The sequence below is a fragment of the Chionomys nivalis genome, chromosome 1 (genome assembly GCF_950005125.1).
Source record: "Chionomys nivalis chromosome 1, mChiNiv1.1, whole genome shotgun sequence".
Classification (NCBI taxonomy): domain Eukaryota; kingdom Metazoa; phylum Chordata; class Mammalia; order Rodentia; family Cricetidae; genus Chionomys; species Chionomys nivalis.
The window spans coordinates 27,997,645-28,019,016 of NC_080086.1; the positions used below are offsets into that span (position 1 = coordinate 27,997,645).

The following is a 21,372-nucleotide window of genomic DNA, read 5'->3' on the forward strand; positions in this document are numbered from 1 at the left end:
AAGAAAACATACCTGTTAAAGAATAAATACGTTGAATGTCTTATGAAATGACCCATAATTTGAGACCTGGTAGCACAGCACAGTCAAAAAGGAATAGTTGATATGAAGTTAGCCCAACTAAATCAGTAAATCAAAAGCCTCCCTTTATAATAAGATACTTGAGGATAAGCAAAAAGCAACAAGGCATCAAATCTCTTCAGTGTTCTGAAGACTAATAAAACAATCAGTAAATGTCAACTCTTTCACTATTGACTTTTGACAGGTTCAGGAGGGTTTTGCTTGTTTTTTGTTTTTGGTAGTTTCCTATAGTCAGCTCCAGTTGCGCAGGAAGACTGTAGATCAAGAGCAAGACCTCATCTGATAGGTGCCAACATCTCTCAGCTTGTTTATGACATTTATACATGGAGTAAGAGTGGTAATGAAACTCTGGGTAGTCGAGATAGTTTTGAGGAAAAGATACAAAGGAAAGAAAAAAGCAGTAGACAGGAAAGCTTTTTGGTGTGCAGACTTCGTAAGCCCGCTACTCTGAGCAGGTTACCCATGAGCTGCTGTAGTGCTCCCTGGGTAGGAGCCTGACTAATTTGCTGTAGGAATCCTTGTCTGACCCATGAAAGAGAGGGTTGTAAGCCAGATGTGCTAGTTACATCCACTCTCCTTTGAAGAGACTAGGTGGTACAACCCCATGGCAACTGTGTTCCACTCCTTAACACTACACAGACCTGCTTCACATATTTTGGGAGCCCGTTATGATTTAATGGTTTTTTTTGAAATTCCCTGTGTCATTACTACTGACATTTTTTGTGCATTTAGGATTTGCTGCATACAGTTTGGTTTGTAAGGCCTACTCAAATCAAGCAGTGTTTCTGGGTAGGTTGTGGCACCCCTCTAAGGTAGAGTGATCACCAGGTGGTGTTTGCTTCCTACTAGCAAGTGATGGAAAGTGTAGTCACATCTATTTTATAGGGAGTCTTTGCTGGAAGACCCTTGACCTCTGGCCTCCTAAAGACATTAGAGGAATGGCAGAACCCTATATCTTTGTAGACTTTACAACTACAGAGACCACAACTCAGCAGGGTTTTCATTTTTGTTAGCTACCTCATGCTCGTTTTACCCAGTTAACACATCACAGATAGAATGGATTTCGTAATTCGATATCCAAGGAGCTTAATGTCCCAAGAGCAGTAGATTAATGAAACAGCAGACAGTCCCCATTCCTGTATATTCTAGTCTTCCCCGAGTTAATTTTTCGGTGTTTTGTGTCATGGTGCCTCCTTGCATCATCATTCTTGTGCTTTGGGCCATTATCAGGTGAAATAAAGGTTACTGAGACACAAGCATTGGGTGTTGGAGCAGCCAGCTAGTCAGCAAGAGAGCGGCCTCCCAAGTAAACAGTAGTATGCTCGGCATTGGTATGCACTGAAAGTGGCTGCTTAGGGTTGGGCAGCAGAACAGCACAGTTTTCGTCTTGATACACAGAGGTGTGCAGTTTAAGACTTATTCTGTGGTAGAGTGCACACTTCGCATGTACAAGGGTCTGGGTTTCATCCTCAGTGTTCCAAAAATAATAACAAAACTTAGGAACTGTTGACTCCATGGGATATTCCAGTTAATACTTTCAGACCAGTTGATTATAGGTGGTTGACTAGAATTGTAGATGACTGAGGGATGTTTGTGGGTCATACTTGAATATCAATGATGTAAAGATAACCCGTCCCCAGGACAAAACTAAATATTGGCTATGCCTCAGGCGTGGAAACGTTTCTGGTTCTCTTTCCTGATATAAAAAATAAAATCCCAAATTTACTAAAGCAAAGACTTTCTGTGTATTTTATAACTGAGAATATTACCCTCTTCTGTGCAAGTACTGGCTCTGAGTAAACCAACAAATTTGCCTTTGGGTACTGAAGTAGATCCAAAAAATGGCAGATGCCTGCTAGACAACTACATTTCTTATAATTTATTTTATTTTTGAATAAATAAACTCACTGTGAATCTTAGACTGATCTGAACTTGGTTCCGTAGACCAAGATGGCCTCAAACTCAGAGAGATCTGCCTCCAGAGTGCTGGGATTAAAGGTGTGCACCAACGTTCCTGGCTTATTCTTTTTTTTTATTTTGTCAAGACTTAAATAAAGGGGTTGGAAAAACTGACTTGGTTAAGAGCAATTGCTGCTCTTGCAGAGGACCTGAGTTCTGTTTCTAACAGGCATATCAGGTAGCTTACAACCACCTGTAAATCTCAATCCATAGAGTCAGATGACGCCCACTTCTGACCTTCACAAGCACTGTATCACACATACACATAACAAAGATTGATTGATTGATTGATTTTTCAAGACAAAGTTTTTCTGTGTAACATTTGTGGTTGTCCTGGAACTCACTCTATAAACCAGACTATCCCCAAACTCAGAGATCCACCTGCCCCTGCCTCCTAAGTGCTGGGATTAAAGGCATACGCCACCACCGCCTGGCTAAAATTTTTAATTATGTGTGTAATTTGGTGTTAGGACAAGATGAAATCTCCATGGGTCCTTTGCGTGTGTAGTAACATCGTTGTCTATATGCACAGGTTGTGTAGCAGGTTTCTAAAACTGTGTACCCATTCTTTGCGTGTCAGTTCATTTACCACTACCCCAGCCTTGGCAGCCATCTCTCTCTGCTTCCAGGGTAGTGCAAGTGGGATCACATGAATTTATCCTTTTGCATCTGGCTTATTTGACAGCATATCCTTAAGGTTTATCATACTCAATGTCACAGAGTTTCCTGTGTGTGTGTGTGTGTGTGTGTGTGTCTGTGTGTGATTTTTGTTATTTTTTTTTATACAGGGTCTCATTATATAGCCCTGGCTGGCCTGGAACTCCCTATGTAGACTAGGCTAGCCTCACCTCTAACTCTCAGATCAGCCTGACCCTGCCTTGCTGAATTCAGAGATTAGAAGCTTGCACCACCACCATAGCCCAGCAAGCATCTCCTTTTCTAAAAGTTTAGTTATATTTTGCCAGGCAGAAACAGGTGGGTCTCTGAGTTCAAGGCCAGCCTGGTTTATCGAGTGAGTTCCAGGACAGCTGGGACTGCACAGAGAAACCCTATCTCCCCCAATACCCCCCCCCCAAAAAACCCAAAAAACAAAATCTAGTTAAAGCTTAATCATATCTCAGCTAATTCAAAACTTGTTTTCTGTCAACGGAGGGAGGTTGTTTCCATAGCTATGCTCAAAGATTGCACAATAAACATAAGGACAGATCTCTCTCTCTCTCTAATTTTATTTTGTTTGCATTGGTGTTTTGCCTGCATATATGTCTCTGTGAGGGTGTTGGATCCCCTGCAACTAGAGTTACAGACAGTTGTGAGCTGCCATGTGGGTGCTGAGAATTGAACCCTGGTTCTCAGGAAGAGCAGCTAGTGCTCCTAACCACCGAGCCATCTCTCCAGCCCCAAGAACAGATCTCTTTATTGGATAAACACCCAAAAGTACAATTGCTGGACCATTTAGTAATTGTAGTTTAATTCAGGAGTGGGGGAGGGAACTCTATGTTCTCTATATTGTAGCCCCACTGTTTCTCGGTGAGTCTTCTTTTCTTTTTTGGTTGGTTTTTTTTTTTTTTGGTTGTTTATTTTTGTTTTTTGAGACAGAGTTTCTCTGTGAAGCCTTGGCTGTCCTAGAACTCTCTCTGTAGACCAGACTGGCCTCGAACTCACAGAGACCTGCCTGCCCCTGCCTTCTGAGAGCTGGTATTAAAGGTTGTGCACCTTCACCACCCTGCAGTAAGTTTTCTTACAGGATGCCTTCCGTACTTAAAGGAGACACAGTTTTCAGTAGGAGAGACTTTATTAAAGTAAACTGCTGCTCCTTGCCTTCTGTTGACCTTGTTGTAGAACAGTGGTTCTTAACCCATGGGTCATGACCCTTTGGGGTCCAAAGACCCTTTCACAGGGGCCGCCTAAGACCATCGGAAAACATAGATATTTACATTACAACTCAGAACAGTAGCAAAATTACAGCTACAAAGTAACAATGAAAACAATTTTGTGGTTGGGGGCCACCACAATATGAGGAGCTGTATTAAAGGATCCCAGCATTAAGAAGGCTGACAATCACAATCTAGAGGAAATTACTGCTTGACCTTTTCTTGCATATCTTTCTAAGACAAGACCTCACACATCCTAGACTGGTCTTGAACTCACTACATAGCAGAGGCTGGCTTTGAACTCTTGGTCTAATTGTTTCCACCTCTCAGATGCTGGAATTACATGTGCAGCACTAGGCCAGATCACTTATTAGTATTTCTTTCTTGTGTGTGTGCTTTTTGAGGCAAGGTCTAATGTAGCCAAGGCTGACCTCAAATTCACTCTGTAGCTGAGGATGCATTTGACCCTTCTTACCTTCCTGCTTCCATCTCCTGAGAACTGGGTTGCAGGTGTGCACCACCACACCTGTGTGATATGGGATTCCCCTCTGTATGCTGTGAATACCATCAGTTAATAAAGAAGCTGTTTGGGACCTGTGCAGGGCAGAATAGAGGGGGGCGGGGCGGGGAGGACAGGGAACTAAACTGAGTGCTGGGAGAAAGAAGGCAGAGTCAGAGAGCAGCCATGGAGCAGCCAGAGGAAAAAGATGTGAGCCACCAGCTGGAACCTTGCTGGTAGGCCATGAGCCTCATGGTAAAATATAAAATAATAGAAATGCCTTAGCCAAAGATATAAGAGCTAGCTAGCAATGTGCTTAGGTGATTGGCCAAGCAATGATTTAAATAATATAGTTTCTGTGTGATTATTTGACGGTCTTGACAGCCAGGAATGAACAAGTGGCTTCCTCCAACACCTGTGTATTAGACCAAGTGAATCATTATAAAAAAAGCAGTGTTCTTGAATATTTTGTCATACAAGCAGCTGTGCTGCTTTCTCTGCATTTTAAAGAACATGTGATAGTCCATATTTGCTTCAATTATAATTCACCTCATTTTAGCTGCATGTAGTATCCTGATACTCTTTTAGTAAAACTCCCTTTTTGCTTAAATCTTTTTGTTGTTTTTAGATGCATCCAAGGAATTTTAATATAAGAACATTAGCTTTATTTAGCATCTTTAATTAGGGTGACCAATTGAAACTCATTTGAAGACATGACCATTCCCAGAGCAGTAAGCAATGCTTGCGGTCTGGATTCTATACACTTATGTTTGACAAACGGCACCTGCAAAGGTGTGGAGCATAGCAGGGACCATACCATGGTGAGGTCCCAACTTGAAAATAGTCATATGGCCAATTATAAGAATCAGGAGAGAAGCCAGGGGTTAGACAACAATAACAATTGCTTTTCTCTACCAACAGAGTCAGGAATTGTCCTGGAATCTGCTAAGACAGCTGGAGGATAATGGACGAGACAGGAGGAAAGAACCGCCAGCTCTAATTAACATACAGGGGCCGTAAAGGACCAGCAGAAAGAGGAAAGCCATTTGCACTTGTTTAATAAAATCAGTTGAACCCTTGAACACACACTTGGGGACTCTAATCCAACCTCATATTTAGTGTAACTATAGGATATGAGATCATAATGAAAGCCTGAAGGAAAGAAAGTCTGCCAAGAATTCAATACAATGTAGTTCGAAAGCCATTTTTATAGTCTTAAGTATTTCCACTCTATTCCCTATTCCATCCCAAACTCTACAAGATAATCAGCCCGTTTGAGTGAGAGCACAATGCTAAGATTAGCCAGTCCAAAGCAACGTGTGTTTGTGTTAAATATTTGTTGGCCACAACGAGCAAATTCAGTTGATGTTTCAGCTTAGGGGGTCACCACAATTCTGGACCACTTCACGGATGGAATCCCTGACAAGGAACCCGAAGTCTAATTCTAGGGGCTCTCGTTTGCACGAGTACGGATTCTCAGGGGTTCCAGCTCGAGGAGCGCCTAATGAAACCAGTAAGTGCAATCAGTGGCCTCCCCAGACTGTCCTTCCTATCTGACCCAAATAGTTGACAAATCTACTGGGCAAATTCCAGGTAGAATTGAGTAAATTTGAGCTTTTGTAGCTGGGCATGGTGGCGCATACCTTTAATTTCAGCACTCCAAGGCAGGCAGATCTCCGAGTTCAAAGCCAGCCTGGTCTACAATAGTAAGTTCCCGGACAGTCAGAGCTACATAGTGAGACCCTATCTAAAATAAATAAGTAAATAACACCCACATACATATAAAAATAATATAAACAAAGGCATGTTGCGGGGAAAATGGACTGGCCTCATGATAACTGACATGCAGCGGGTTCACAGACGTTAGAAAGCTGGGCACACCCGTAGAAGAACGGCAGGAAGCCTGCTGTATTCTGTAGCTAAGGGGACAGAGATGGAGAAGGGCAGTTTTGCAGAGGCCACGGCAAGAGAACTCAGTTTGGATCGTACTAGTAATTAGTTATTAGTTATAGTAGTAGTAAGTAGTTACTAGTTATTAGTTATGGTGCTAGTAATTGGTTACCAAGATGTCCTTCCACTCTTTCTTTATATTAAAATTTTATTACAAAAATTTAAATTATTTATATTTTTTATGTGTGGATGTTCTGACTGCACGCATGTCTGTACACCTCATGTAGGCAGTGTCTGAGGAGGCCAGAAGAGGGCGCCAGATCCCCTGGAACTGGAGTTACAGATGGTTCTGCCTAGCCACGTGGGTGCTAGCAAGGGTCACGATTAAGGGACCTGGAGGATGCTTTGCCCTAACCTGTCCTGAAGTCACGGGACCGAGGAAGTGAATGGAAGCAGGGGCGCCCCAGGGTCTGCTCACGGGCAGAACGGGCCTCATTCTGCCCTTTCCCGTCCTCCTTCAACACTGTGTGTTATTATTTTTTATGGGGGGTTGTTGTTCGGGAGGGAGAGACACGAGACACGCGGGGTTGGGGAAGGAGAGACAAGACACGCGGGGTTCCACGTGGGTAAACTTTAATGGGGGAGGGTAACATACAAGGAGCGGGAGTGAAGAGACGGAAGGGAAAAGAAGAGGGACGGGCGGGTTGGAACGCCCATTTTTAAAGGGCTCTGGGCATTCTGGGAGAAAATGTCCTGCACATGCGTGGTTTTCCACTGTACCACTGGGGTTTGTAGTCCACTTGGAGACTGTATTTTCTGCGCATGCGTGGCCTTGTCTCCAAAAGAACAGCATTCCACCCTTTTGGTTTTATTAAAAAAACTTGAGGGGGGGGGGTTGAGGGTCTTAACGGGTAGGGAATAGGGGCATAGCCCGGTCTCTCATGACTGCTTCCTGCTGACTTTGGGCGTCGAGGGGTCCGGGGAGCGTCTTATTGTCCTGATGATGTCCTATCGATGGTTTGTCCGCTGGCATCAAGTGGCTGATTGAAGAAATCGCATCTGTCTGGAGATCGCATCTGTCTGGAGATTGTATCTGTCTGGCTCTTGAGTAGCTGGGTCACCGTTAGGATGCTGGAAAACAAAAGTTGCATTAGTAGAGAGAAAAAAGTTAGAGGGGAAATTTGGGGTGGAGGGGGTTGGGGTGGAGGGGGGGGCTTTAGGAGGCCAGGGGTTAAGAATAAGAATAAAAAAGGTAAATGATACTTATTCCGTTAATTGAATGATACTTATTCCGTTTCGCTTGTGTCTGCTTTGTTCAGGTGGGTCAGGCTGGTGTCTTGGAGCTTAAAGAAAATGTCTTAAAAGAAATAGATTTTAATCATATATTCCTTAACATTTTAGGAGTCACTGCTGCAGTCAGTGGCAAACCTGTTATGTCAGGAACTTGGTTAAGAATTTGCTTATCACCTGAACCTCTTGGCTCTGTGTTTGATGATGATTCCTGTAGAGACAACTGGATGGTTATTTAGGAATTTAGAAAAGGGAGGGTGTATTAGCACAGGAGGAAAAAATGAAAAATGAGACCATTGTTTTCCTTAGGGTGGAGTAGAGGGGGTTGGGCCTGTTGTCCTTTGGAACTTGAGGGAACATGGTCCCGTCTGAGTTACCGTGTAAGGAGGATTGTTTTGAGCTGTGGGGATGAACGGTTTCAGATGTGACAGGTGAATCCAGTGAGGAATTCCCTCGAGCTTGGCAGCTGTGGGAGTTAGAAGAATTACCCTGAGGGGACCCTGCCATTTAGGGGAAAGGGGTGAGGGACGTTGACCTGGAGGTGAGAATAAAACCTCATCTTCTATTTTAACCAGTGGTGGACATGTGTTAGCACATGGTTGAGGTAGTGAGTGATCTGTGAAGTCCCACAGCAGTGAACGTAGGTGGAAAAGGAGGGGAGTGAGCAGGTGATCAGGAAGGGGAGAGGTTCCCAATGGGAGGCCAGGGGTTAAAACTGGCCGCCCATACATAAGTTCAAACGGTGAAATGAAAAGAGGGCCCTTTGGGAGAGCCCGAAGCCTGAGAAGGGCCAGAGGCAGAAGCCTTATCCAGTCGAGGTGAAGTTCTTGTGACATCTTAACGAGGGCATCCTTTAAAGAGCGGTTAGTCCATTCTACCTTACCTGAAGACTGGGGGTGGTATGGTATATGAAAATTCCAGGGGATTCCAAGTGCCCTAGACAGATTCTGAGAAATCTGGGAAGTAAACTCTGGGCCGTTATCTGACTGAAGAGAAGTTGGAAGCCCAAACCGCGGAACAATTTCTCGGAGGAGGATATCAGAAACTGTCTGGGCTCTCTTGTTAGAGGTGGGGAAAGCTTCAACCCACCCAGACATTGTATCCACCAACACCAGGAGATATTTAATTTTTTTAACTGTGGGCATATGAGTAAAATCCAGCTGCCAGTCAGTTCCCGGAAGGGAGCCCCTGGCTTGGTGAGTAGGGAAAGGAAAGCTACAATATTTGGTCCTGGGATCTGACTTTTGGCAGATCTCACAGGAGGCAGTGGTAGCCTTTAGGAACCTGATAGCCTCAGGGAGTGAGCGAGGCAGCGGGCGGGAGTGGAGCCCAGAGGGGCTTTGGAAGATCGCGGCCGAGGGACGGGGCGGGAGGGGGATGGGAAGAATCCGAAGACGTTTCCGACTGTCTGCATGTCCTGCGGTGGGAGCGGGTGGAAGCCTCCACCCCCACCCCCCCCCCGCGACCTGCGGTGGGGGTGGGGAGAATCTTCCAGCCGCTCCCGTGACCTGCGGGGGCGGGGGGAATCTTCCAGCCGCTCCCGGGACCTGCGGGGGCGGGGGGAATCTTCCAGCCGCTCCCAGGACCTGCGGGGGCGGGGGGAAGCCACATCGGAGGAGCTGGGCGAAATCCCTGTAGATCCAGAACGGGAGCTTGTTGGGGAACTAGACGGAGAACGGTTAGGTGACCTGGAGGAGGATTTTTTGTGCCTAAAAGAAACTTTGGAGGAAAGGGGAATGGAGGAACCATCGTTAGATCGGGCAGAACGGGAAGGAGTAGCCCCGCGAGGCCGGGGAGGTGGAGGTTCGTCCGCGGGGTTCATAGCAGGAGCAGAAGGTTCCGGGTGGGGTGGCATTGCTAAGAACATGTGAGCAGGTGAGCACTGAGAGACAGTAGAAGGATCCGTTTTTAAAGCCATGTAAAAGAATGCCATAATATACATCATTTCTTTCCATTTAGCAGAACGGTGGCAAAAGTTAGCTAGTTCCCGTAGAATATCGGGGTCAAAAGACCCGTACGATGGCCATTTAAAGTTTCCCTGCAAGCCGTAGGAGGGCCACACCTTAGAGCAAAGACGGATGAGTGTAGATAATTTAACAGAAGGAATTAAGGCGTGGGGCTGTAGAGCTTCCAACAGCTGTCCCAGGGGAGAAGAAGGGGGAATTGGTTTAGCAGGCTTAGCACCCATGGCTAGAACCGTGAAAATATCCGCAGAAGGCACCCGAAGATGCTCCGAACACAGTTGCTCTGGACACAGGCGTCCGAGTACCCAGCGGACCGTGCTATGGGCTAGCTGACCCAGTCCTAGTTTTTGACGGGAGACGGGGGTCTCGGCTAGGAGGGGACAGTTAAGCCCGAAGGCTGCCCGTTGCAGCCGAAGCCGTAGATGGCACGAACACCCAGGCCCTGTGAAAAGGCGTCCGATTTCACAGGGGGGGTGCTAGAACCTGGCTGAGTCGAATTCAGCCAAGGTCAGGCCGCACCGTAGCGGCGTGCCGCACCGTAGCGGCAGTGACGATGAAAAGAAGGAAGAAAAGGAATGAAACGAGACGTACAGAGGACAGAGAAAGGACGGAAAGGAGAGGAAGAACCAAAAGCACCAAACTTTTGGGCGCGGATAAAAACAGGTCTAGCCTAGGGCGGAAGGCCGGGGGAAGAGGGGGGGGTTAGCAACCACACCCAGGACACGCCAGAGGAAGCCGGGAGCTCGGCCGGCCTCCTCCAGGTGAGAGGGGATGGTTAGCCAGCCCAGGTAAACTCACGAATTAGCCGCTGACGGTTGGAGAGGGCCGTGTCGAGATGGCTGGAGCACGTGGAGTGGTTGCAGGTCATTCGGTTCTGACCTTGTCCCGGGGGAGGCCCCGAGCTCCAGGAGGCGCCAAAACCCAGAGTCAAGGCCTCAGGTGAGGGCCCCAGGGCGAGAAGGTCCCCGAGCAGACGGCACCAAAATGTTATTATTTTTTATGCGGGGTTGTTGTTGTTTGGGAGGGAGAGACACGAGACACGCGGGGTTGGGGAAGGAGAGACAAGACACGCGGGGTCCCACGTGGGTAAACTTTAATGGGGGAGGGTAACATACAAGAGACGGAAGGGACGGGCGGGTTGGAACACCCATTTTTAAAGGGCTCTGGGCATTCTGGGAGAAAATGTCCTGCACGTGCGTGGTTTTCCACTGTACCACTGGGGTTTGTAGTTCACTTGGAGACTGTATTTTCTGCGCATGCATGGCCTTGTCTCCAAAAGAACAGCACTGTGTCCCATGTGTTTGTTCCCGGGAACTTCATGAGAAGTCTGGTTAGAGAAAGGGAAAGAAGCTTTCCTGTGGTGGCCTAAGATTCCCGCCCGCTGAAAAGGGAGGAAAGCAGACAGACACCGCCTCTGCCTGATGCTTTCTCTCTGTTTGGAATTCAAAGCTAAGGGCAGCATAAAGTCGCATGCTCAAAAATGACAGCAGCAGACATTATCCCATCGCCTACAGGGGGGAAACTTCCCGGAAGACTCGGGGCCAAGGACGATCAGCCAGGTCAGGAGACAATACTTGAGGAGATGACTCTTAACCACTTTGAAAGGGTACTACAGACCCCGTGTTTCATTTTTTTTTTTTTTGTTTTTTAATGGTCGACTGATTTAAATTCTGCCTAAGGACTACTATTGATCTGATAAACGAATGTAGTTTGTCCCAAGAAAACAAATGGATTTTAGAGACAGCAACAGAAACTTAAGTTTAAAGGTCTATTAAAACACAGACAGCTACTATAGACTCCAGGGTACATGCTGGCTGGACAAAGTAACGAAGCCAGGGCTAGATTAAAGGGCAGGCATAAGCTGGATTTTCAAAAGTCGGGGAAAGCCCTGGACTCAGGGAAGGAGGCATTATACTTAGGCTTCTGGAGATAGAAGAGGCAGATGGATCGAGGACCAGAACAGAGCTGACTGAAGAGTCAGGCCAGAATCCAGAGGATGAGAGGACCCAGTTTGTGCTGACCCTTGGAAAGTGATCTCTAGGGCAGGCAGTGGACTCTCAAAGGATGGACTTGCAACCATTACCTACCAGTCGGACAGAAGAAAATATCATTTCAGCCACCCTACAACTCGGTCCTCTCCTAAACATCGTACACACCCGCACTGAAAGAAGAAATGTGAGGGGCGAGAGAGACGGCTCATCCGGTCACGGCATGTACTGCTCTCGCAGAGGACTCGATTTGGGTTGCCAGCACCCCAGTTTAGGTGGCTCTCAACAGCCTGTATCTCCAGCTTCAGGGAATCTGACACCCTTTCTGACCTCTGATAGCACATGCAAATAATCAAAATTTTAAAATCTTTAAAACAACAATAGTGGTTTGAAGAAGAGGACTCCACCAACAAAGTGCTCCAGGTGTGCAAGTCCCAGCAGAGGAACAAAAGCAACATGGAAACCACAATGGCACGTCCTCCCCCCAAATTACTAATGCAGTAGTCACTCACCCAGTGAAAATGACCTGGAGGAATTACAAAGAATGACTACAACTGTGTTCAAACAACACAAGGAGTAAAGAATATACACCAGAGAACAAAACTCAAGCTGAATGAAAGAAGAGAGTTCACTCAAGATACACAAAGAGCCAGGCGGTGGTGGTGCACACCTTTAATCCCAGCACTCAGGAGGGGAGGCAGGCGGATCTCTGAGTTCGAGGTCAGACTGGTCTACAAAGCAAGTTCCAGGACAGCCAGGGTTACACAGAGAAACCCTGTCTTGAAAACAAACAAACAAACAAAGATACAAAACTAGAGTTCAGTAAAGAGAGACTTGCTGGAGTAAAGCCAAACTGAAGTGATGCTGGAGATGAAAAAACTCAATAAACAAACCCAGCCTTCCTGGGCAGCTCCGTGTATAATATATCATGTGGAAGCAATGTCAGGGATGGAGGACAAAATACAGGAGTTCTATCACTTGACCTTCAATCATTGACCTTCACCAAGTGATCCAAAATGATAAATTTACAAAGAAATGTGAACAGAACATGGAGAGGTTTGGATACAGTTAAAAACAAAACAAACAAACCTTCAATTTATGGGCATAGACGAAGAAGACAACATTAAAGGCACACAGAGCATTTTCAATAAAATCATAGGAGAAAAGTTCTCAAACCTGAAGAAGTGGTAGTTTGAACGTAATTGGTCCCCATAATCTCATAGGGAGTGGCAGACTATCAGGAAGTGTAGTTTTGTTAGAGTGGGTATGGCCTTGTTGGAGGAAGTGTGTCACCGTGGGGGTGGGCTTTCAGGGTTCCTACACTTAGAATTGAAGCATAAATCTAATTAATCCTAATCAATAAAAACCAAGAGTCAGATATCAGGGTAAAAACCCAGAAGATCCGAGAAGCAGGAGTAGCCGCCATTGGCTTCCTACCTCTATCGGTCCCTCCATCCAAAAGGGTCAAGAACCTCTCTCTGCCCTGCCTTATCACCTCCTATTTCCACTCTGTCTACAGTTCTCCAAAACTCTATGGTTAACTAGTGGCTAGTTCCACCCTCTGACTTCAAGCGAGCTTTATTTGTCAGAATGCAAACAAAATATCACACAGCATAGGATACTGCTGAGTTTGTCATTTGACTTCCGGTTGCTGGCAAGATGTAGGACTTTCAGCTCTAGCACCTTGTCTGCCTGCATGCGGCCACATCCCTATCATGACGATAACTGACTGAACCTCTGAAACTGTTAGCGAGTCCCCTCAATGAAATGTTTTCATTTATAAGAATTGCCGTGGTCATAGTGTCTCTTCACAGCAATAAAAACCCTAACTAAGACACCGTCCAAACACAAGAGGCCAGCAGAACACTGAATACACAGAACCAGAAAGCAAGCTACCCATGACATATTATAATAAAAATACTAAGAACACAGAATAAGGAAAGAGCTGCACGAGAGGAAAGCCAAGCCACTCACAAAGGCAGGCCCATGAGAAACACCTGATTATTCAATAAAACTTTTAAAACCAAAAGTTCCTGGAACGATGTAGTCCATGTTCTGAAAGACCACAGCCATCAACCCTGGCTACTCTACCTAGCAAAACTGTCTGTTAAAACTGAAGGAGAAATAAAAACTTCTTATTACAAAAACAGGTGAAAGGAATGACCACTAACCCTTCTCTACAGAGGATTTTGAAGGAATTCTTTGGACTGAAGAGAAACAGATACAATCAAGGATCTGTAAAGGATAAACAAAGAGTTCCAGATGTGTTAGTCAAAAGAAATGAAGAAGACATGTAGTAGTACTTTCTTGTCAGCTGCCAGACCCCAAATAATGATGTGGAGACTTATTGAATCATAATTGGATCACTGAAGAAAGAAAAAAAAATTCCTGGACATGAATGAAAACTAACAACACACCAAAATCTTTGGAAAACAATGAAAGGTGTTGATTCTTCTTCGAAGTTGTGATAAAATTCTGCTCATCTGTTTATGGGTTTTTATTAGTTGGGAGACTTTTCTGCATCAGTCTTGTTGTTGGTAATGAATCTGTTTAAATTGTTTATTTCTTTTTGTAATTTCAGTGTGTTGTATGTATGTATTTTTTATGTAGGCACTTAGCGTTCTCTGGTTTCCTCTTAGAACTGTTTTCATTATAAAACATTTAGTTGGGGTGGCTCATTTACAGTTTCAGAGGTTCAATCCATTATCATCACGACAGGGAGCTTGGCAGCATGCAAGCAGACATGGTGCAGGAGCTGAGAGGGCTACATCTCCCAGGCAACAGGAAGTCAACTGACTGTCACACCGAGGGAAACTTGAGCAAACAAGACATCAAGGTCTGCCCCCATAGTGACACATTTCTTTCAACAAGGTCACACCTCCATTAGTGCCACTCCCTTTGGGAGCCATTTTATTTTAAACTACCACAATATGTGAACCAACAAATGTTATCCATCATCTAAATAGACTCAAACATAGAAATCACTTGATCATTTCAACAGAGGTAGAAATGTCCTTTGACAAATTCAAGATTCTTTTGCAATAAAAGGCATGGAGAAGCTAGGAGTGAGGGGAGCATATCTCAACATTGGCAATAGTATATTAGGAGCCTATTAAATGCCCACACATGCATTTAATCTGAGCACTCGGGAGAGAGAGACAGGTGGATGGATCTTCGTGAGTTTGAGACCAGCCTGGTCTACAGAGTGAGTTCCAGGACAGGCTCCAAAAGCTACACAGAGAGATCCTGTCTCAAACCCCTCTCTCTACACTCCTCCCCACTCGAGAAAAGGTTATATGTGAGAAGTCTATAGACATGTTAAATGGAGAAAAATTTAAAGCATTCTCACTAAAATCAGGAATAAGACCAGAGTGTTCACTTTTTCTACTCCTATTAAATATAATGCTTGAAGTCTGAGCTAGAGCATTAAGAGATGAGAAGGGCATTTGCTGATGGTATAGTTCTATATATAAGAGATCCTAAGACTCAACCAAAAACTCTTAGAGCTAATAAATACTTTCATCAAAGTGGCAAGATGCAAGATTCACACACACAATCAGTAGTCTTCCTATTTCTCAATGTCAAACACACTGAAAGATATATCAGGGGAACAATTCCATCGCAGTAGCCACAAAAACAGTCAAATACATAGGAATAAACCTAGTAAGGAAGAAAAGGCCTTTACAGTGGAAACTTTGAGACACTAAAGAAAGAAACTGAGGAAAGCACTAGAAATTGTAAAGAACTCCCGTGCTCGAGGATTGGAAGAATTAATACTGTAAAAATGACCATTGTGCCTAAAGCAATCTACAAATGCAGTGCAATCCCAATAAAAATTCCAGGGTGATATTTTACAGATGTAGGAGAAACAGTCTCAAAGTATGTATGCTGGCCCAGAAAGTCAGTCTGCAGGACAAGCTGCCAGGCTGAATCCGCCTCCAGCTACAGCTGTATTCTGAGATCACTGTGGACTGGGTTTCTGCAGGAATTTGGAGGAGGAAACATAATTTAACCCACACCGTTCAAGAAATCTTTATGGACAAAGATTTCCCTAACAGAGTAATCCTAGCACATGATTTATTTCCCTGCTTCTCTTCCTATCTTTTAACATTAATTTTCTTTCCTTTCTTCCTTTAGGGAGTGAACTATATGTTCTCATGCTACCATTTAAGCTTGGTAGGATTAATGACCATCTCATCTGCCTTCATGCATTCATTTGTGAGTGTTGGCACATGGCAGAAAAAAGGGAATATAGTCTAACCAATAATTAGTCAAGGGTGGAGGGGACACAGAGGGATCAAGGAGTGCCCAAGCTTCACTGGCTCTTCCTTTTCTTTTCCTTATATTGTGATTGGTTGTAATTCTAGTTCTCCAGATGAAGTCTTGAGTCAGCATTTCTGGTGTGAGACAGAAAGAGGCCTCCCTTTTCTGGTCTCCTCTGGAATGAAGAGAATAGAAACCTAGCTACCAAGAATTCTATCCGCCCAGCAGAAGTTACCAGGATGTTCCTAGGGTGTCACCAAGTGTCATGGGTTAGGAATTGTTTTGAAACCACATCACAGAGAATGAAAGCAGGCACACATATTTGCAGGTATGAGACCAATGGCATATGTGGAAAAGTGGAAATCCTCTGGGGAAAATGAGGAAATAATATTCAAGCAGAATGCTATAGAGCAAAATATCAAATACATAGAGATCTGGCGGTGTGGCTCAGTTGGTTGAGTGCACGCAGAAGTCTCTGGCTTTGAACCCAGAGCTACCTAAAACTGGGCATGATGTTACCTGCCTGTATCTCAACACTTAGGAGATGGAGGCAGGAAGATCAGGAAATCCATGTTATCCTCAGCGATGCAGCAAATTCAAAGTCAAGAAAGCTGAGTGAGACAAATACTTTAGAACAAAGTCAATTTATTTTAGCTGTATTGATTAGTACCATTGGCCTGGGAGTGCAGCTGGATAGTTGATTACTTGCTTAGCATGCACAAGACACTGGGTTCAAAACCCAGCAACACACACACGAGTGCACTCTTCATGTGCACATGTATGTAGCACTCATTTTCTTTTCTAAACAAAGTTATCTATCTATCTATCTATCTATCTATCTATCTATCTATCTATCTATCTATCTATCATCTGCCTATCTGCCTGCCTACCTATCTATCTATCTGCCTATCTATCTATCTATCTATCTATCTATCTATCTATCTATCTATCATCTGGCTAGCTACCTATCATCTACAACATTCCTTCCATGTGTGCCTTCAGGCCCGAAGAGCGCACCAGATCTCATTATAGATGGCTGTGAGCCACCATGTGGTTGCTGGGAATCGAACTCAGGACCTCTGGAAGAGCAGCCAGTGCTCTTAACCACTGAGCCATCTCTCCAGCCCCTCTGTCTCTGTCTCTCTCTCTCTCTCTCCTCTATCATCTCTCTATCTCTCATCTCTCTCTCTTCTCTTTCCTCTCTCCTCTCTCTCTCTCTGTCGGTCTCTCTCTCTCCCCCACCCCCGGGCTTTGTGCATTTTAAGCAAGTGTTCTATCATAGAGCTTTAGCTTCCACCCAGGAAGACCACTTTCCTGGTTCCGTTTCTCAAGGACTAGCGTCACAGCCATGACCTATCATATCAGCAAAATGTAATCTCTAAGGGATTACAGTTGATGTCTGGTGATAATTTCAAGGGTCTGAAGAGTAACTAAGCCTCCATCCATGCTTATCCATCCATGCTCATACAAGCAACCTCAATTAGATGTAATAACACACAATGCATGTGTGCACACACATGTGCACACACATGTGCACACACATGCACATGCTCATGCAACACCCCCACACCATGTTAGCTGGAGGATATGCTGGCTAGTTTTTTGTCAGTTTTGTACAAAGGCCTTTTCCACACATGTTGAGATGACCATGTAATTTCTGCTATTAGTGTATTTAGGTGCTATTTTACATTTATTAATTTGAATATGTTGAACTATATTTGGATTCCTAGAATGAAAAATACTTGGCTATAGTGTATCATTTCCCAATATGTTGCTTAATTTGTTTGTAAATATTTATTGAAAATTTTTGTGTTTGTGTTCAGCGGGAGAATTATCATGGCTTTCTCTGGTTTTGGAATCGAGACAACACTGGCTTTATTAAATGTGTTCTAGTGTTCGTTCCCTTTCTGTTTTATGAGAAAGCTTAAGAATCATTGGTATTGGTTCTTCTTTAAGGCATGGAAGCATTGGCTTTATCCATGCTGCCTTGGCTTTCCTTTGTTGCCAGTTTTTATACTGCTTTAATCTCATTATAGATCTGTTTACATATTTTTGATTTGATTTTGGTAGACAATATGTATTTTAGAATTTATCCATTTCTTCTAGATTTTCTATCTTTTTGTAATATAGCTTTTCAAAACATTCCCTAATAGTCTTCTGAATTTCATTTGTATCTATTATAATGTCCTATGAGGAAGGGATGAAGTCCTAAGTGAATCTGTATTATTAACCCCAATGCCTCAGACCCATGGTGCTGGCAAGGTCTTCCCCTGGTCCAAGGTCAGATGTTGACAATGTGTGTAGAAAATACGAACTACAGCATCTTCCTGAGATGGGTGACTCTGGCCTGAGACTGCTCTCCTATTGACCCCTCCCGAAATCAGCTAATTTGCCTCCTCATTCAGCTGTATAGAGTTTCTGGGGTGCTGGAGTGTTTCCATCCGAGTACACAGTCCACCTGACCCCAGCTTTCTCTGTATGCATGTCTTTGGTGTCTTCATTCCCCCGTGCCCAGTCAGGTCAATTCCAAAGCCAGGCAGGTCATGGCAGTGTCTCACCTCCCATCTCTACTTTTATTAATCTGGATATTTTCTTTCATTTGGTTAGTTGGATAAGGGTTTGTTGATCTTGCTTAGTTTTTCAAAGAACTAATCTTATTTTATTGAATCTTTACATTCTCTTAGTCTCTGTATAATTAATTCACGTGCTGACATTTCTTTCTTAACGTTTTTTTCTCAGGGGTACATGCATGGAAATGTGTGTGTCCACTTAGGCCAGAGGCATTGGATTCCCTGGAGCTGGAGCTACGGGTTGTAGTGAGCTTCCTGATATGGGTGTTACAAACCAACCTGAGTTCTCTGGAAGAGCAATACACACTCTGTAAGTCCTGGGCCATCTCTCTAGCCCAACTGTAGTAAGGAGGCCTCTTGTTAGTTCCCAGCCACTTGGCTAGCTTAGTTCCGAAATAATCACACAGAAACTGTATTCATTAAATCACTGCTTGGCCCATTAGCTCTAGCTTCTTATTGACTAACTCTTATATTAATTTAACCCATTTCTATTAATCTGTGTATCGTCACACAACTGTGGCTTACCACCTAAAGTTCTAGTTTATATCACAGTGGGGCTCCATGGCATCTCTCTAACTCTGCCCTTCCTTTTCCCAGTATTTAGTTTAGTTTTCCCTACCTAGTTCTGCTCTGTCAATTGCTCAAAGCAATTCTTTATTCATTAACAATAAAAGCAACACACAGACAGAAGGACCTCCCACACCAAACCCTGACCTTTAAGTTCCACGACTAATGCTGGCTTTGGCTTGCCCTTAGGCCTTGGGGGATATTCTTACATTGTTTATTTGAGATCTGATTTCCTAATGTAAGCACTCATAGCCATAAACTTTTCTTCTAATTATACCTCTCTTTGTGAATAAGAGAGAAAGGGCTTGTTTTTGACTCACGGTTTAGGGGATATAATCTATCACGGCAAGTATGTGTTAATATTTCTTTTACAGTTTGAAATGTTATCTCTTTTAGAGAAAGTTCCATAGCCAGCTGATAAAAATGTGTATTCCGTTATCTGTAGGATAGAATATTCTATAGGTGTTGGTTACAATCCATAGTTCAGATTAACGCTAAAGTTTTTTTTAGCTTGTTGGTTGGGGTTGGTTTTAATTTTTTTGCACTTACTATTATAGAGAAAGGAATGTTAAAGCCACCACTATAATTTTTATGCTTCCATCTGTCCCTTCATGTCAAATAATGTTTGTTTTATGATAGTGAGTACATAAAAACTTGCAGAACATATATTTATAATCATTATCCTTTAAACAGGGTTTCACTATGTAGCCCTGGCAGTCCTGGAACTTACTATGTGGACCAGGCTGGCCTTAAACTCACAGAGATCGGCTTATCTCTGCCTCCCGATTGCTGATGATCCCCAAGCCCAGGAGGGAGTCCAGGGTTTGGGTATTATTCTTCGGGTTCTGCCAAGCAATGAAATATAGAAACAGAAAGACACTTATGGTGAAGAAGGCTTGAAAGATGGTCATTAGAGCTCCCACAGACACATTTTTTCCTCCACTTCTTAGAAGAGCTTGGCTTGGAGGAATCCCCTGTCAGTGGGACAGAAATGGTGTAAGGGAAAGTGATGTCATCTGGGATGTAGAAGTCACTTTGGGAGAAGTGTGTGTGGGAATTTTTGTGGAACTAGTTAGAAACAAACCTGTAGCCAGAAAGGCTCCTGGGAAATGGAAAGACAGTCATTGACAGGAGGGAGATACAAACCTCACAACTGGGCCTGGGGTGCTTGCAAATGACTCAAGAGATGGGCTGTGATGAGTCCTCTGAAGTCAAACTAGTGGATGAAGAGCAAACAGTCTAAGTAGAAATAGAACCTAGGGTGAGAGCACAGAGAACCCCCTTACTGGAGAAGGAGAGCCTCGTGTGGATAGGGTGAGAGATAGCATGGAGAACCCTTGTACTGCAGAAGTGAGTCTCATGTAGATAGGAGTGTGGAGACCGATGTCGAGCACTAGAAATTTGAGAGGAAAGGAGATGGCTGTACACAAATGTGCAGTCTCGCTAGAGGGGCCCGTGGTTGACTTTGTGATGGCTGGCACTTACTTGGATAGTCAAAAGTACATATTTCCAGGGATAAGTTTACAAGTCCAGTAGCCAGGCTATGGAAGAATGGGGAACCCGGGGAACCCGGTTCCCTGCCCTGACAGCAATAACATCAAGGGCGCTTTGATAATCTCTTTCAATGTGGATTTTCCAAAGGAAGAATTGAAAAGAAGCAAAAGAATGTGCCAAGGAGCTACTCAAACAAGAATCAGAGCAGAAGATAAAAATGGACTGGAGGGTTATTAGGAGCAAAAAAAAAATTAGACTTGGCTGAAACAGGGAGATCAGTGATATTTGTCATGTGCAGGGGTTTTGTGTGTTTTCATCATTTCAATGTGCAAGGTTGACTTCAATCCCCTGCCTGATGTGGGAGTCTTCTGTTTTAAGTTGATTTCATTGGTTAATAAAGAAACTACCTTGGTCCTTTGATAGGACAGAAATTAGGTAGGCGGAGTAAACAGAACAGAATGCTGGGAGAAAGAAGCCGAGTCAGACAGTCGCCATGATTCTCCCACCCGAGAGAATCTTAACAGACGCAGGTTAAGATCTTTCCTGGTAAGCCACCTCATGGTGCTACACAGATTACTAAATATGGGTTAAAGCAAGATGTGAGAATTAGCCAATAAGAGGCTATAGATAACGGGCCAGGCAGTATTTAAAAGAATACAATTTGTGTGTTGTTATTTCGGGTATAAAGCTAGCCATGCGGGAGCTGAGTGGTGGGACATAGCCCGCCGCTCCTACTACACCCTGCCCCTTATAATCGTCATGATATGAACAATAAAGTGACTTAAGAATGTGTGTATTGCCGGGCGGTGGTGGCGCACGCCTTTAATCCCAGCACTCGGGAGGCAGAGGCAGGCGGATCTCTGTGAGTTCGAGGCCAGCCTGGTCTACAAGAGCTAGTTCCAGGACAGGCACCAAAGCTACAGAGAAACCCTGTCTCGA

The 21,372-nt window shown here is 44.3% G+C and overlaps 1 pseudogene; it reads left to right on the plus strand.

The window, feature by feature from the left end:
• The first annotated feature begins 19,724 nt into the window (after nucleotides 1–19,724).
• Nucleotides 19,725–20,670, plus strand: LOC130870148 (dnaJ homolog subfamily B member 11-like; annotated as a pseudogene).
• The last annotated feature ends 702 nt before the right edge of the window (nucleotides 20,671–21,372 follow it).